Here is a 14,467-nt window from a genome sequence, read left to right as displayed (position 1 = left end):
CGGAAAGCTGTTGCTCAGCCTCATCTGACCATGACACTGCTCGCACAGGCACACAGAGACTGAGGCTGCTTGCTTGCCTTGCCACTTCAAACTTCAACCGTAGCCTAGGGGGTCCTTGCCAAGCTCCTTTCGCAGCCCTGACCAGAATACGCAAACATCTCAGGATATCTCTTACCAAGAAGTGTTTAGCCTGGAAAGCACTTGCTCAGCCTCATCTGCCCATGGCACTGCTCGTACAGGCGCACAGAGAGACTGGGGCTACTTGCTTGCCTTGCCACCTTAAACCTCTTACCTAGCCTTTTGGGTCCTTGGCTAGGGCCTCCCACAGCCCTGACCCGAATATACGAACGTCACGTGATATCTCTTACCAAGAAGAATTTAGCCTGGTAAGCTGTTGCTCAGCCTCATGTGCCTATGGCACTGCTCGCACAGGCGCACAGAGTCTAGGGCTGCTTGCTTGCCTTGCCTTCGCAAACTTAAAACCTAGCCTAGGGGGTCATTGGCAGGCACCTGCCACACCCCTGTCCTAAATATGCGAGCGTCTCAGGGTATCTCTTACCAAGAAGGGACTATCCTGGAAAGCTGTTGCTCAGCCTCATCTGCCCATGGCACTGCTCGCTCAGGCGCACACAGACTGGGGCTGCTTTCTTGCCATGCCACCTGAAACCTCAAACGTACCCAGGGGGTCCCCACCGGGTGCCTCCATCAGCCCTGACCCAAATATGCGAACATCTCCAGATAGCTCGCACCTAGAAGGGGCTAGCCTTGAAAGCTGCTGCTCAGCCTCATCTGCCCATGGCACTGCTCGCACAGGCGCTCAGAGACTGGCGCTGCTTGCTTGCCTTGTCACCTCAAACTTCAAACGCAGCCTGGGGATCCCTGCAGGGCTCCTCAGGCAGACCTTCACCGAAAATGCGAACGTCTCCGGATATCACTTACCAAGTATTGGCTAGCCTGGAAAGCTGTTGCTCAGCCTCATCTGCCCATGGCACTGCTCGCACAGGCGCACACAGACTGGGGCTGCTGGCTTGCCTTGCCACCTCAAACTTCAAATGTAGCCTAGGGGGTCTTTGCCAGGCGTTTTCCGCAGCCCATACCCAAATATGCGAGCGTCTCCAGACAGCTCGCTTCCAGAAGGGGCTAGCCTTGAAAGCTGTTGCTCATCCTCCTCTTCCCATGGCACTGCTCGCACAGGCGCACAGAGTCTGGGGATTCTTGCTTGCCTTTCCACCTCAAACTTCAGACGTAGCCTAGGAGGTCTTTGCCAGGTGCCTGCCGCAGCCCAGACCCGAATATGTGAGCGTCTCAAGATATCTTTTGCCAAGAAGAGTCTAGCCTGGAAAGCTGTTGCTAAGCCTCCTTTGCCCATGGCGCTGGTTTCACAGGCGCCCAGAGACTGGGGCTGCTTGCTTGCCTTGCCACCGCAAACTTCAAACCTAGCCTAGGGGGTCGTTGCCGGGCACCTCCCGCAGACGTCACCTGAATATGCGAACACCTCAGGAAATCTTGTACCAAAATTGTCCAGCCTGGAAAGCTGTTGCTCAGCCTCATCTGCCCATGGCACTGTTCATAAAGGCGCAGAGAGACTGAGAGTGCTTGCTTAACATGCAACATCAAAATACAAACGTCCCGGGGGTCCCTACCGGGCACCTCCAGAAGCCCTGCACCGAAGGTGTGAACGTGTCCAGATAGCTCGCACGCAGAAGGGGCTAGCCTGGAAAGGTGTTGCTCAGCCTCCTGTGCCCATGACACTGCTCAAACAGGCCCCAGAGACTGGGGGTGCTTGTTTCCCTTGCCACCGCAAACTTCAAACCTAGCCAAGGGGCTCGTTGCTGGGCACCTCCCACAGACCTGACCCGAATATGCGAATGCCTCAGGATATATCTTACTAAAATTTTCTTGCCATGAAAGCTGTTGCTAAGCCTCATGTGCCCATGGCACTTCTCAAGCAGGCGCACAGTGACTGGGACTGCTTGCTTGCCTTGCCACCTCAAACTTAACACGTAGCCTAGGAGGTTTATTTCCGGGCACCTGCCACAACCCTGACTCGAATATGCGAGCGTCTCAAGATACCTTATGCAAAGAAGGGACTAGAGTGGGAAGCTTTTGCTCAGCCTCATCTGCCCATTGCACTGCTCGCACAGGCGCACAGAGACTGGGGTTTCTTGCTTGCCTTGCCACGTAAAAAATCAAATGTTGCCTAGGGGTCCCTGCTGGGTGCCTCCAGCAGCCCCGCAAAGAAGGTGTGAACATCTCCAGACAGATCACACTTAGAAGGGGCTAGCCTGGAAAGCTGTTGCTCAGCCTCATCTGCCCATGGCACTGCTCATACAGGCGCAGAGAGACTGAGAGTGCTTGCTTAACTTGCCACCTCAAAATTCATTCGTACTGGGGGTCCCTACCGGGCGTGTCCAGCAGACCTGCCCCGAAAGGCAGAATGTCTTCAGATAGCTCGCACCCAGAAGGGGCAAGCCTAGAAAGCTGTTGCTCAGCCTCATCTGCCCATGGCACTGCTCATACAGGCGCAGAGAGTCTGAGAGAGCTTGCTTAACTTGCAACGTCAAAATTCCAACGTCCCGGGGGTCCCTACCAGGCACCTCCAGCAGCCCTGCCCCAAAAGGTAGAATGTCTCCAGATACCTCTAACCAAGAAGGGGCTAGCCTGGATAGCTGTTGCTCAGCCTTATCTGCCCATGGCGCTGCTCGCACAGGGGCACAGAGACTGGGGCTGCTTGCTTGCCTTGCCACCTCAAAATTCAAACGTACCCTTGGGGAACTTTGCCGGGCGCTTGCCGCAGCTCATACCCAAATATGCGAGCGTCTCCACATATATCACAGCCAGAAGGGGCTAGCCTGGATAGCTGTTGCTCAGCCTCATCTGCCCATGGCACTGCTCGCACAGGCGCACAGAGACTGGGGCTGCTTGCTTGCCTTGCCACCTCAAACTTCAAACGTAGCCCGGGGATCCCTTCCGGGTGCCTCCAGGAGCCCTGACCCGAAAATGCGAACTTCTCCAATTAGATCACACCCAGAAGGGGCTAGACTAGAAAGCTGTTACTCAGCCTCGTCTGCCCATGGCACTGGTCACACAGGCGCACACAGACTGGGGGTGCTTGCTTGTCTTGCAACCTGAAACATGAAATGTAGCTTAAGGGGTCCTTGCCGGGCGCCTCCAGCAGCCCGGAGCTAAATATGCAAACGTCTCAAGGTATTTCTTACGAAGAAGGTGCCAGCCTTGAAATGTGTTGCTCAGCTTCATCTGCCCATGGCACTGCTCGCACAGGCGCACACAGGTTGGGGCTGCTTGCTTGCCTTGCCACCTCAGACTTCACAATTTCCTCGGGGCTCCCTGCCGGGTCCCTCCAGCAGCCCTGCACTGAAGGTGTGAAAGTCTCCAGATAGCTCGCACCCAGAAGGGGCTAGCCTGGAAAGCTGTTGCTCAGCCTCATCTTCCCATGGCACTGCTCGCACAGGCGCCCAGAGACTGGGGCTGCTTGCTTGCCTTGCCACCTCAAACTTCAAACGTATCCTAGGGTGTCGTCGCCGGGCACCTCCCATAGACCTGACCTGAATATGAGAACGCCTCATGATATGTCGTACCAAAATTGTCTAGCCTGGAAAGCTGTTGCTCAGCCTCATCTGCCCATGACCCTGGTCACACAGGCGCAGAGAGACTGAGAGTGCTTGCTTTACTTGACACCTCGAAATTCAAATGTCCAGGAGGTCTCTAACGGGTGTCTCCAGCAGCCCTGCCCCAGAAGGTAGAATGTCTTCAGATAGATTGCACCCAGAAGGGGCTAGCCTGGAAAGCTATAGCTCAGCCTCCTCTGCCCATGGCACTGCTCGTACACGCACAGAGAGACAGAGAGTGCTTGCTTAAGTTGCCACCTAAAACTTCAAACGTACCGGGTGTCCCTACCGGGCGCCTCCAGCAGCCCTGCCCCGAAAGGTAGAATGTCTTCAGATAGCTTGCACCCAGAAGGGGCTTGACTGGAAAGCTGTTGCTCAGCCTCATCTGCCCATGTCATTGCTCGCACAGGCGCATAGAGACTGGGGTTTCTTGATTAACTTGACACGTCAAAATTCACATGTAGCCTAAGGGTCCCTGCCGGGTGCCTCCAGTAGCCCTGCATCGAAGGTGTGAACGTTTCCAGATAGCTCGCACCCAGAAGGGGCTAGATTGGAAAGCTGTTGCTCAGCCTCATCTGCCCATGGCACTGCTCAAACAGGCGCACAGAGACTGTGTCTGCTTGCTTGCCTTGCCACCGCAAACTTAAAACCTAGCCTAGGGGGTCCTTGCCGGGCACCTACCACAGACCTCACCTGAATATGCGAATGCCTCAGGATATCTTGTATCAAAAAGTGTCTAGCCTGGAAAGCTGTTGCTCAGCCTCATCTGCCCACGGCACTGCTTGCACAGGCGCACAGAGACTGGGGCTGCTTGCTTGCCTTGCCACCTCAAACTTCAGACGTAGCCCTGGGTTCCCTGCCGGGTTTCCTCCAGTAGGCCTGCACCGAAAATGCGAACGTCTCAGGATATCTCGTACCAAAAATTTGCTAGCCTGGAAAGCTGTTGCTCAGCCTCATCTGCCCATGGCACTACTCGCACAGGCGCACAGAGACTGGGGCTGCTTGCTTTCCTTGCAACCTCAAAATTCAAACCTAGCCTAGGAGGTCGTTGCGGGGCACCTGCCACAGACCAGACCCGAATATGCGTACGCCTCAGCATATCTCGTGCCAAAATTGTCTAGCCTGGAAAGCTGTTTCTCAGCCTCATCTGCCCATGGCACTGCTCGTATAGGTACAGAGACACTGAGAATTCTTGCTTACCTTGCCACCTCAAACTTCAAATGTCCCGGGGGTCCCTACGGGTTGCCTACAGCAGCCCTGCCCCAAAAGGTAGAATGTCTCCAGATAGCTTGCACCCAGAAGGAGTTAGCCAGGAAAAGTTTTGCTCAGCCTCATCTGCCCATGGTACTGCTCGCACACGTGCACAGAGACTGGGGCTGCTTGCTAGTTTTTCCACCTCAAACTTCCCACGTAGCTTAGGAGGTTTTTTCCGGGCGCCCGCCGCAACCCTGACCTGAATATGCAAGCCTCTCAAGATATCTTATGCCAAGAATGGGCTAGTCTGGAAAGCTGTTGCTCAGCCTCATCTGCCCATGACACTGCTCATACGGGCGCAGAGAGAGTGAAAGTGCTTGCTTTACTTGACACCTCGAAATTCAAATGTCCAGGAGGTCCCTAACAGGTGCCTCCAGCAGCCCTGCCCCAGAAGGCAGAATGTCTTCAGATAGATTGCACGCAGAAGGGGCTAGCCTGGAAAGCTGTTGCTCAGCCTCATCTGCCCATGGCAGTGCTCGCACAGAGGCACAGAGACTGGGGCTGCTTGCTTGCCTTGCCACCTCAAACTTCAAACGTAGCCTAGGGGGTCCTTGCCAGGCGCCTACCGCAGCCCAGATCTAAATATTCGAACGTCTCATGATGTCTCTTACCAAGAATGGGCTAAACTGGAAAGCTGTTGGTCAGCCTCATCTGCCCATGGCACTGCTCGCACAGGTGCACAGAGACTGGGGTTTCTTGCTTGCCTTGCCACCTCAAAATTCAAATGTAGCCTACGGGTCCCTGCCGGGTGCCTCCAGCAGCCCTGCACCGAAGGTGTGAACGTCTCCAGATAGCTCGCACTTAGAAGGTTCTAGGCTGGAAAGCTGTTTCTCACCCTCATCTGCCCATGGCACTGCTCACACAGGTGCAGAGAGAGTGGGGCTGCTTGCTTGCCTCACCACCTCAAACTTCAAACGTAACACAGGAGCTCTTTGCCGGGCGCCTGCCGCAGCCCAGACCTGAATATGTGAGCGTCTCAAGATATCTTTGGCCAACAAAGGTCTAGCCTGGAAACCTGTTTCTCAGCCTCCTCTGCCCTTGGCACTGGTTTCACAGACGCACAGAGACTGCGGCTGCTTGCTTGCCTTGCCACCTCAAACTTCAAACCTAGCCTAGGGGATCGTTGCCGGGCACCTCCCACAGACCTGACCTGAATATGCGAACGCCTCAAGATATCTCGTATCAAACTTCTATAGCCTGGAAACCTGTTGCTCACCCTCATCTGCCCATGGCACTGCTCATACAGGCGCAGAGAGACTGAGAGTGCTTGCTTAACTTCCCACCTCAAAATTCAGACGTCCTGGGGGATCCTTCCGGGCGCCTCCAGCAGCCCTTCCCTAAAACGTAGAATGTGTTCAGATAGCTCGCACCCAGAAGGGGCTAGCCTGGAAAGCTGTTTCCCAGCCTCATCTGCCCATGGCACTGCTCGCACAGGCGAACAGAGACTGGGGCTGCTTGCTTGCCTTGCCACCTCAAAGTTCAGTCGCAGCCTAGGGGATCCTTGCCGGGCGCTTACCGGACCCCGGACCTAAATATGCGAACATCTCAGGATATCTCTTACCAACAAGGGGATAGCCTAGAAAGCTGTTGCTCAGCCTCATCTGCCCATGGCACTGCTCGCACGGGCGCACAGAGACTGTGTCTGCTTGCTTGCCTTGCCACCTGAAACTTCCAACGTAGCTTAGGAGGTTTTTTCCTGGCGCCTGTCGCAACCCTGAACCTAATATGCGAGCGTCTGAAGATATCTTATGCCAAGAAAGGTCTAGCCTGGATAGCTGTTGCTCAGCTTCCTCTGCCCACGGCAGTGCTCGCACAGATGCACAGAGACTGGGGCTGCTTACATGCCTTGCCAACTGAAACTTCAAACGTAGTTTAGGGGGTCTGTGACAGGCACCTGCCGCAGCCCTGACTCGAATATGCGAGCGTCTCAGGATATCTCTTACCAAGAAGGGGCTAGCCTGGAAAGCTGTTGCTCAGCCTCATCTGCCCATGGCACTGCTCGCACAGGCGCAGAGAGACTGAGAGTGCTTGCTTAACTTCCCACCTCAAAATTCAGATGTCCTGGGGGATCCTTCCGGGCGCCTCCAGCAGCCCTTCCCTAAAACGTAGAATGTGTTCAGATAGCTCGCACCCAGAAGGGGCTACCCTGGAAAGCTGTTGCTCAGCCTCATCTGCCCATGGCACTGCTCGCACAGATGCACAGAAACTGGGGCTGCTTGCTTGCCTTGCCACCTCAATGTTCAAACGTAGCTTGGGGATCCCGGCCGGGTGCCTCCAGCAGACCGGCACCAAAAATGCAAACATCTCCAGATACCTTCCACCCAGAACGGGCTAGCCTGGAAAGATTTTGCTCAGCCTCATCTGCTCATGGCACTGCTTGCACAGGTGCTCAGAGACTTTGGCTGCTTACTTGCCTTGCCACCTCAATCTTCAAACGTAACCAAAGGGTCCCTGACGGGTGCCTCCATCAGCCCGGACCTTAATATGCGAACGTCTCAGGATATCTCTTACCAAAAAGGGGCTAGCATGGAAAGCTGTTGCTCAGCCTCATCTGCTTATGGCACTGTTCGCACAGGCGCACAGAGACTGGGGCTCCTTGCTTGCCTTGCCACCTCAAACTTCAAACGTAGCCTAGGAGCTTTTTTCCGGGCGCCTACCGGTGCCCGGACCTAAATATGCGAACGTCTCAAGATACCTCTTACCAAGAAGGGGCTAGACTGGAAAGCTTTTGTTCAGCCTTATCTAGTCATGGCACTGCTCACACAGGCGCACAAAGACTGGGGCTGCTTGCTTGCCTTGCCACCTCAAACTTCCAACGTAGCCTAGGGGTCCCTGCCGGGTGCCTCAGGCAGCCGTGCAACGAAGGTGTGAAAGTCTCCAGAGAGCTCGCACCCAGAAGGGGCTAGCCTGGAAAGCTGTTTCCCAGCCTCATCTGCCCATGGCACTGCTCGCACAGGCGCCCAGAGACTGGGGCTGCTTGCTTGCCTTGCCACCTCAAACTTCAAACGTAGCCTAGGAGGTTTTTCCCGGGCGCCTGCCGCAACCCTGACCCTAATATGCGAGCGCCACAACATATATTACGCCAAGAAGGGGTAACCTGGAAAGCTGTTGCTCAGCCTCCTCTGCCCATGGCACTGGTTTCACAGGCGCCCAGAGACTGGGGCTGCTTGTTTGCCTTGCCACCTCAAATTTCCATCGCATCCTAGGGGTTCCTTGCCGTGCGCCTACCGGAGCCCGGACCTAAATATGTGAGCGTCTCAGGATAACTCGTACCAAAATTGTCTAGCCTGGAAAGCTGTTGCTCAGCCTCATCTGCCCATGGCACCGCTCATACAGGCGCAGAGAGACTGAGAGTGCTTGCTTAACTTGCCACCTCAAAATTCAGACGTCCTGGGAAATCCTTCCGGGCGTCTCCAGCAGCCGTTCCCAAAAACGTAGAATGTCTTCAGATAGCTCGCACCCAGAAGGGGCTAAATATTCGAATGTCTCATGATGTCTCTTACGACGAATGGGATAAACTGGAAAGCTGTTGGTCAGCCTCATCTGCCCATGGCACTGCTCGCACAGGTGCACAGAGACTGGGGCTGCTTGCTTGCCTTGCCACCTCAAACTTCAAACGTAGCCTAGGAGGTTTTTCCCGGGCGCCTGCCGCAACCCTGACCCTAATATGCGAGCGCCACAACATATATTACGCCAAGAAGGGGTAACCTGGAAAGCTGTTGCTCAGCCTCCTCTGCCCATGGCACTGGTTTCACAGGCGCACAGAGACTGGGGCTGCTTGCTTGCTTTGCCACCTCAAACTTCAAACAAATCCCGGGCGTCCCTGACGGGTGCCTTCAGCAGCCCTGCACTGAAGATGCGAACGTCTCAGGATATCTCTAATCAAGAAAGGGCTAGCCTGGAAAGCTGTTGCTCAGCCTCATCTGCCCATGGCACTGCTCGCACAGGCGCACAGAGACTGGGGCTGCTTGCTTGCTTTGCCACCTCAATTTTCAAACGTAGCCCGGGGATCCCTGACGGGTGACTCCAGCAGACCTGCACTGAATATGCGAACGTCTTAGGATATCTCTTACCAAGTATTTGCTAGTCTGGAAAGCTGTTGCTCAGCCTCATCTGCCCATGACACTGCTCACACAGGCGCACAGAGACTGTGGATGCTTGCCTTGCCACCTCAAACTTCACACGTAGCCTAGGGGGTCCTTGCTGGGAGCCTCCCACAGCCCACACATGAATATGTGAACGTCTCACTATATGTCTTACCAAATATTGACTAGCCTGGAAAGCTGGTGCTCAGCCTCATCTGTCCATGGCACTGCTCGCACAGGCGCACAGAGACTGGGGCAACTTGCTTGCCTTGCCACCTCAGACGTCAAACGTAGCCTTAGGGGTCTTTGCCGGGTGCCCGCCGCACCCTTGTCCCGAATATGACAACGTCTCAGGATATCTCTTACCAAGCAGGGGCCAGCCTTGAAAGCTGTTGCTCAGCCTCATCTGCCCATGGCACTGCTCGCACAGGCGCACAGAGACTGGGGCTGCTTGCTTGCCTTGCCATCTCAATTTTCAAACATAGCCCCAGGATCCCTGCATCGTGCCTCCAGCAGACCTGTAATGAAGATGCGAACGTCTCAGGATATCTCTTACCAAGTATTGACTAGCTTGGAAAGCTGTTGCTCAGCCTCATCTGCCCATGGCACTGCTCGCACAGGCGCACAGAGACTGGGGCTGCTTGCTTGCTTTGCCACCTCCATTTTCAAACGTAGCTAGGGGATCCCTGACGAGTAACTCCAGCAGACCTGCACTGAATATGCGAACGTCTTGGGATATCTCTTACCAAGAAAGGGCTAGCCTGGAAAGCTGGTGGTCAGCATCATCTGACCATGGCACTGCTCGCACAGGCGCACAGAGTCTGTGGCTTCTTGCTTGCCTTGCCACCTCAAACATCACACGTAGCCTAGGGGGTCCTTGCTGGGGGCCTCCCGCAGCCCTTACATGAATATGCAAACATCTCACGATATGTCTTACCAAGTATTGACTAGCCTGGAAAGCTGTTGCTCAGCCTCATGTGCCCATGGCACTGCTCGCACAGGCGCACAGAGACTGGGGCTGCTTGCTTGCCTTGCAACCTCAAACTTCAAACGTATCCGGGGGGTCCTTGCTGGGGGCTTCCCGCAGCCCTCACCGCAATATGCGAAAATCTGACGATATGTCTTACCAAGTATTGACTAGCCTGGTAACCTGTTGCTCAGCCTCATCTGCACATGGCAGTGCTCGCACAGAGGCACAGAGACTGGGGCTGCTTGCTTGCCTTGCCACCTCAGTTTTCAAATGTAGCCAGGGGATCCCTGCATGGTGCCTCCAGCAGACCAGTACTGAAGATGCGAACGTCTCAGGATATCTCTTACCAAGAAGGGGCTAGCCTGGTGTCCTGGGTTTGGCCAGGACAGGGTTAATTTTCACCAGACTCCAGGAAGGGGCACAGCCGGGGGGTGGGGGCTGACCCCACCTGGCCAAACAGAGCCGGGTATTCCATACCATGGGACGTCACGCTGGGTTCCGGTGGGGGGGGAGCGGCGCGGCGGGAACGCTCTCGCGGCTTGGGCGGGCGCAGCGCCGGTCCGATTTCGGGAGAGCGGCTGTGTACGGTTCGTGGTTGTGTTTTCTCCTTATCTGTATCGTTGTTGTTCCTGTTTTCCCTCTGTTTGCTGTTCTGTTAAACTGCCCTTATCCCGACCCACCAGTTTTCTGCCTGTTTCTTTCCATTCTCCTCCGCACGCCGGCGGGGGGAGGGGCGGCCGCGTGGCGCTTTTGTTGCCGGCGGCAGCCGAAACCGAAACATTAAATTGGCGCCCAGACGTGGGGCGGGGATAACGGCAGGGCTGAGCAGCGGGTGTTAAAACTGCTTTCTTACATTTTGTTAAATTTTGTTATACGCATTTTTCTGTGTTAAAATAGTCGCCGGTAAAAATGTTTCTGACTTTGATCAAATATCTCTGCTACGTAAATCCTTACTTGCTGTATGTGTTTGCCGCCGTGCTGTTTGTTACCTCGGGAAAGAAGATCAGGATGATGATTTTGCTGTACTGTACGATATCGACTTATGATATGATAACATCACTGTGCATGAAATTAGTCTTGTATTTGCATGCGGCACTGCGGTCATTTCCGTACCTCGGATCCTATGTCTTAGATTTTGTTAATAATCAAACCCAGTCTGTGGGGAAAGCCGAAGGGGATACCTTCCCCCACTCTTTCGCCCCCCCTCTCTTCCTCAGGCTGGTCCTAACTGCTTTTGAGAATTTCGAGTACCCGTGGGATGCTCAGGGCAGCACTCTCCTTTTGTTATGCCTCCTGAACGGCTTCTGGGTTTTGTTTAGGGTTAAGCAAGTCGTTAAGAACATCGTGCAGAGACCTGCCCCGGGGCTGGATAGCTGTGAGTGGCTGGGTGTGTGGGACAGCATGGGCAGATGTCTAGAGCAGTGGGCACCACCGGTGTGTTTTAAACTCACCCCTGAACAAATACAGAATCCGGACAATCTGGTAAAATATCTGAAAAAAGTGTGCTGCCACCCTGGGAACTCCAGAGAGACACAGATCACCACAATGTGCTGGGGTCTGGCCCACGCCTACTGAGCCATGTTCAACACTGTTCAGTGCCTTAAAGGGGAAAGGGGGGGAAGCGAAGCGGCAGGCGCTGCAACTGGCGCTGCCCCCCCAGCCGGCCCTGCAGCCCCTCCAGCCCAGCAGGCAGTCACAGCCCCCCAGACTGGCACCGCCGCTGCCACAGCTGCAGGGTCTGCCTCGGTTTCCCTGGCAGGCACAGCAGCTGCTCCAGCCCCAGCTCCAGCCGCAGGCATCGCAGCTGAGCCCAATGACCAACCTGTGCCCGTAGCAGTCGCCCCTGTAAAACTAAAGAAAGACGCAAAGAGAGCAGATCGCTCTGGGAGGGATGACGACGAGCCAGGGTCATCACGGGAGATAGAGACAGAGATCATCACCCGGTCCCTGTCCCTGAGCGAGCTGCGAGACGTGCGGAAAGATTTCAACCGCCACCCAGGCGAGCACATTGCCACCTGGCTGCTGCGGTGCTGGGATAACGGGGCCAGCAGCTTGGAATTAGAGGGCAAGGAAGCCAAGCAGCTGGGATCCCTGGCCAGGGATGGGGGCATTGACAAGGCCATTGGGAAAAAGGAACAAGTCCTCAGCCTCTGGAGGAGACTTCTGTCGGGCGTGAGGGAGAGGTACCCCTTCAGTGATGATTTTGTATGCTATCCTGGCAAGTGGACCAATATGGAAAGGGGTATTCAGTACTTGAGGGAATTAGCTGTGCGGGAGCTGGTTTACTGTGACACAGACGATGAGCAGGTACCCACAGACCCAGATGAACTCCAGTGCTCACAATCCATGTGGAGGAAGTTTGTGCGGAGTGCACCCTCCTCGCATGCCAACTCACTGGCAGTTGTAAACTGGAAAGGTAAAGACGTACCAACAGTGGACGAGGTGGCTGTCAGACTCCGCCAATATGAGGAAAGTCTCTCTTCCTCCCTTGTCTCAGCTGTGGAGAAACTGGCCCGGGAGGTCCGACAAATGAAAGAGAGTAGGTCCTACTCCCCACCTGTACGGGCCAGTGTCTCAGCTATTAGGGGCAAGCGTTTCCCTGCTCAGGAGAGGGAATACAGAGGCTACACACCACGGGGCACCCTGTGGTTTTACCTGCGTGACCACGGAGAGGACATGAGGAAGTGGGATGGAAAACCCACCTCAAGTCTAGAGGCACGAGTACGTGAGTTGCGAGGTAAAACAATCACAAAAGGGGACTCTGTTAGGAAAAATGCCGCCCCAGTTTCCAAAAGCCAGCTCTCCAGACCAGGTAGACAGTTTGACCTTGATTCCGATCCTCTGGAGGGGACCTCCAAGTCATTTTTACAGCAGGTGAGCAGCAATTTCTCTGACGAGGATTAGAGGGGCCCTGCCTCCAGCCAGGTGGAGGAAAGGGACAACCGTGTCTATTGGACGATGGCTAAAATATAAATATGGGGAGGCTTGGCAGATTGACTACATCACACTGCCACAAACCCGCCAAGGCAAGCGCTATGTACTCACAATGGTGGAGGCCACCACTGGATGGCTGGAAACCTACCCTGTGCCCCATGCCACCGCCCGGAATACCATCCTGGGCCTGGAAAAACAAGTCCTGTGGCGACATGGCACTCCCGAAAGAATCGAGTCGGACAACGGGACTCACTTTCGCAACAGCCTCATAGACACCTGGGCCAAAGAACACGGCATTGAGTGGGTGTATCATATCCCCTACCATGCACCAGCCTCGGGAAAGATCGAACGTTACAATGGGCTGCTAAAAACCACTTTGAGGGCAATGGGGGGTGGGACTTTCAAAAATTGGGATGCCCATTTAGCAAAGGCCACCTGGTTGGTTAACACCAGAGGGTCCACCAACCGGGCTGGTCCTGCCCAGTCAAAACCTCAGCGCCCCGTAGAAGGGGATAAAGTCCCTGTAGTGCACATGCGGAACTTGTTAGGGAAGATGGTTTGGGTTAGTCCTGCCTCTGGCAAAGGCAAGCCCGTCCGCGGGATTGCCTTTGCTCAAGGACCTGGGTGTACCTGGTGGGTAATGCGGAAGGATGGGGAAGTCCGATGTGTACCTCATGGGGATTTAATTTTGGGCGAGAATAGTCCATAAATAAATTGTATAAAGTTAGTTGTTAAATAACCCTGTCACTGTCTGTTATCACTGTTATAATTGTTATATTTTGTACCAGTAGTAGCATAGTAAGAATCGTCCAGATTAAAGAAGGATGGACTTTTTCGATGAAAACCTAGCAGAGCACAGCGATGATGGAACTGGACCTGGTTTTCAACAACTGGCATCCAGCAACTTCATCAAGATCAACATCTCCTGCAGACTGTGGGCACGGGCCGCACCAGATACATCAGCCGTGAGCTCCGGATGCAGCAAGTGACCGCCCATCACCACACATCACCTCCCCTGCCACGGAAGACCATAACGACAGATGGAGCCTGAAGTCATGGATTAAATGAACTCAACGGACACTTTAGAGTGATGATCCATAGATTAAAGGAATGATATCTGGAGACAGGAGAAGTGGTGGTGATCAACTGGACAATGGGGGACCTGGGCATGACGTAGATGGTATGGAATAAGAGGTGGATAATGTCCTGGGTTTGGCCAGGACAGGGTTAATTTTCACCAGACTCCAGGAAGGGGCACAGCCCGGGGGTGGGGGCTGAACCCACCTGGTCAAACAGAGCCGGGTATTCCATACCATGGGACGTCACGCTGGGTTCCGGTGGGGGGGGAGCGGCGCGGCGGGAACGCTCTCGCGGCTTGGGCGGGTGCAGCGCCGGTCCGATTTCGGGAGAGCGGCTGTGTACGGTTCGTGGTTGTGTTTTCTCCTTATCTGTATCGTTGTTGTTCCTGTTTTCCCTCTGTTTGCTGTTCTGTTAAACTGCCCTTATCCCGACCCACCAGTTTTCTGCCTGTTTCTTTCCATTCTCCTCCGCACGCCGGCGGGGGGAGGGGCGGCCGCGTGGCGCTTTTTTTGCCG

This window comes from Opisthocomus hoazin, chromosome W, assembly GCF_030867145.1.
Source record: "Opisthocomus hoazin isolate bOpiHoa1 chromosome W, bOpiHoa1.hap1, whole genome shotgun sequence".
Lineage (NCBI taxonomy): Eukaryota > Metazoa > Chordata > Aves > Opisthocomiformes > Opisthocomidae > Opisthocomus > Opisthocomus hoazin.
This window is presented reverse-complemented; position numbering follows the sequence as displayed.